Raw genomic sequence first — 3,905 nt, 5'->3', positions numbered from 1 at the left:
ATGAGGAACCAGCATTAACACCACCAACAATGTCAGCCTGGAAATCCAACGCAGGATTACTCTTGCCAACAGGTGCTACTTCGGACTGAGTAGGCAATTGAAAAGTAAAGTGCTCTCTCGACGAACAAAAGCCAAACTCTATAAGTCGCTCATAATTCTCGTCCTGCTATATGGTGCAGAGGATTGGACGATGACAGCAACCGATGAGTCGACGTTACGAGTTACCTAGAGAGAGAAGTGCGAAAGATTTATGGTCCTTTGCGCATTGACCACGGCGAATATCGCATTCGATGGAACGATGAGCTGTACGAGATATACGACGAAATTGACATAGTTCAGCGAATTAAAGGACAGCGGCTACGCTGGAAAGGTCATGTTGTCCGGATGGATGAAAAGACTCCAGCTCTGAAAGTATTCGACGCAGTACTCGCCGTGGGAAGCAGATGAAGAGGAAGACCACCACTCCGTTGAAGGGACCAAGTGGAGAAGGACCTGGCTTCGCTTCGAATGTCCAATTGGCGCCACGTAGCAAGGAGAAGAAACGAATGGCGCGCTGTTGTTGACTCGGCTATAATCGCGTAAGCGGTGTCTACGCCAGTAAAGAAGAAGAATTATACACTTTTTATTATGGTGCGTATATTTTCAATAAATTTTCATATCGTTTTTCAAATTTTTGCGCCTTTCATTATATAGATTATTGTTAAGCCAGCGACCAAAAAAGAAAGCAGAAATTCAAAATTACTATCGGAAAATAAACTTAAAAATACAAAACCAAAAAAGTGAAACAAATACCAAAAAAAAACAAAGGTAAAGTCAGTAAATATTTTCATTAAAATTTAATAATACATGAAATTTTTGGGCAAATCAAAATTTCAAAATTAGAAACAAGAAAATTTGTAAAAATTTTAGCAAAATATTTATGCAAATGCTAGAAAAGAACAGCACAAAAAATTCCAACGCAACCACGCTCACACACAATTGTTTGACATGTAGCACTAAATTACGAAAAAAAATTGGAATAAATAATAAATATAGAATAGAATTAAAAATACGAATAAGCAAAAGAAGCAATTACTTAAAGTTGACAAGCAGCAAAAAAAGCTAACGAAAATGTGAAAAATTAGCGCAGCATGCCGCCGATAGCCACGAGCTGAAATAGGCGAATGCACAACAGCATGTTAAGCTGCCAGTGAAGCGGCAAAACGCGAAAACTTAGTTGAGCTGCCGGCTAACAAAGCTAAACAACTTAAATACCGCCAACAATGAACACAAGCCGGCATCGCGTGCTTCACTGAGCCGCTAGGAATATTCTGCTATACATACTATACGTACTCGTGAGGCATGAAATTTTCATAAAAGAGTCAAGAAAAGTTACAATCACACTACTGAGCAAGATGAATAAAAGTCAAAAAAGTGTAGTGAAGTTCTGAGTTAAATCACGGGCCTCCCCTCAAGTACTTGCTTTTACAACTCGATCTGGCTTGCCACCCTTTGTTGCTTTGAAATAATTTCGAGATACGCAGATGGTCACCGAACCAGCAAGAGAAGAGAAATGTAAAAATTTCATCAAATTATTATTTTCTCTGTGCTCTTATACATGTTATGGGATAATACTCCAAAACTAAGGAAACTTTGAATAATATTTGTCTTTAATCCTTTTAACACGTTCTTTCAAAGTTTAAACTAAACACGTTTGCGCAACCTTGCTCAATATGAATCTAACGCAACCTTGTCTGCGAAGATGTTCGAGCGCAAGCGAAGCGGTGACAATCGGCGATCGTTTGTTCGTTTCTTTCGGCACAGCTCGGATTTTCTACCAACAACACAATGTTGCCATGCTTATGCTGTTGTTGTTTTTGTAGAACAATGTTTCAATTTTTGGTTGGTGACATATTCACATGTGTGCGCATATGTATGTTTGTATGCTTGTGCATTATTGAAGTTATAGTTCTTTTTCTTTCGCTTGTTTTTCTGTGAATTCTCAACTATTTTATGTGACTTTTGTTTGAAATACTCTGCGTCGGCCTTTGAAAAATTAAGACTATACTCACAGAACATTTCTGTGTGTCTTCATTTCCATTTTTGGAAATCGACCCGCGATGACGAGGTATATCGTTTCAACTGACAGCGTGAGGTTTAAGAAGTTCATTTCTAATAAATTTCTAATAAATTATAATAATAAATTAGAAAATCGTTCGTTTACAACGGATAAAACGACTTCTGAGTGGTGATTTTAATCAATAAATTCCTTTTGGTTGAAATACTCTGCGTTGGCCGTTGAAAAGTTAAGACTATACTTCTCAGGATTATTCATTCCTTTCATTTCTTCAAAAAAATTAATGACCTTTAGAAATATGCATATTTGCATTATTTCGTTGTCATTTCCATATTCGTAGCAATAGAATATCTATGGCATAAGTAAAGTAATGACCTCCGATTGTCACCCCTTGCCGCTGTAGCAGCTTCGCCTACAAACATGCGTAAATATGTACATATGTACATATGTATGTATACGTATGATCGTGAATACATATCGACGCAGATTTTTACGAGAAGCACCAGAAAGTTGTGCAATTTATGATTTTTAGCTTTTGCTATCGTCGCGAAAAGACGACTTGTTGGCAAAGGCATGCTTGGGGAGATATTACGGCCTCTGTTTTTATAAATGAAGCGCCTGCGCTTGTGGAATTTGCGCCTGTTTTTGTTGCAAAATTTACTACACTTGTTCTTCGCCAATTTGGCTGCCATATTGTTTTGTGAAGATCAATTTTTTGTTGGTGACATATTCATATGTGTACGCATATGTATGTTTGTATGTTTGTGCATTATTTGTTTGGCAATGTATGCAAATATATGTACATATAAGTATATATGAATGTATGAACATGCAAGTCAATGCGCGCACATGTAATAAGTATGTTGATAGGTGATGAAAATATGACGTCGAACAAAACAATTGAATTTTACAAAAAAAATTTCAATTTGCAGTAAAAGTTTAAAAATTCCAGAAATTACCCAGAAGTTTAACCTTGAATAACTTTTAAAATATGCAACATCTATATAAAACTAGTTTTGGCGACATTTAAATAGCATACTGAGTTGGGCGTCGATCGTTCATAAAAAGCAAGGTTGTACAGTAGAGCATGCAGTAATTTATCTGGGCTCTCGACTGTTTGCTGCTGAACAAGCTTATGTAGCACTTAGTCGTTGTAGATCTTTGGACGGTATTCGAATTGAAGATCTCGACTGTTCAAAGTTGACAGGTAAAACCCCATGTAACAGTGAAGATTTAGAAGAAATGATTCAATTAAGAACTAACAATTCGTAAAGTCGTCAATAGAACTTGGTCGCAAATAATGTAACAATTAGTCAATGAAAGGTTACGAGTAGATATTAAATGCTGCCTAATTATCGATTTACTTAACCAATTCTACATGTCATAGTTCATATTTTAATAAATTTGGGGTTTCTCGCATCAAACTAAAAAATTAAAAATAAATATAGTTTAAAAAAACTAAAAAACACACTTTTAAAGCACATATAACTAAAAAGTGAAAAACAATTCTTTGTATAAACTAACAATAATAATGAAAGAAAAATTCTTGCATTATTGTGAGAAAAGCGTGGGGTGCTTTGTGATATATTTTTAATATATCGAGCATGCCACGCTTTTCTCACAATAATGCAGGAATTTTTCTTTCATTATTATTGTTAGTTTATACAAAGAATTATTTTTCACTTTTTAGTTTGATATGCTTTAAAAGCGTGTTTTTTAGTTTTTTTAAACTATATTTATTATTCCTACAAACGAGAAAGTTCCAGAGAAAAAAAATATTTGTAAAAAGTGGCAAAATCCCAAGTTATTTCAATGGGAAATGTATCGTGTTTGGGGCAAGGTTTATTAT

General features: G+C 35.3%; 1 pseudogene; it reads left to right on the top strand.

Moving 5' to 3' along the window:
* The first annotated feature begins 2,037 nt into the window (after positions 1 to 2,037).
* Positions 2,038 to 2,229, top strand: LOC125777982 (small nucleolar RNA U3; annotated as a pseudogene).
* The last annotated feature ends 1,676 nt before the right edge of the window (positions 2,230 to 3,905 follow it).

Source organism: Bactrocera dorsalis, chromosome 3 (genome assembly GCF_023373825.1).
Source record: "Bactrocera dorsalis isolate Fly_Bdor chromosome 3, ASM2337382v1, whole genome shotgun sequence".
NCBI lineage: Eukaryota > Metazoa > Arthropoda > Insecta > Diptera > Tephritidae > Bactrocera > Bactrocera dorsalis.
Note: the sequence above shows the minus strand (reverse complement) of the source record. Positions and strands in the feature narration are given on the sequence as shown.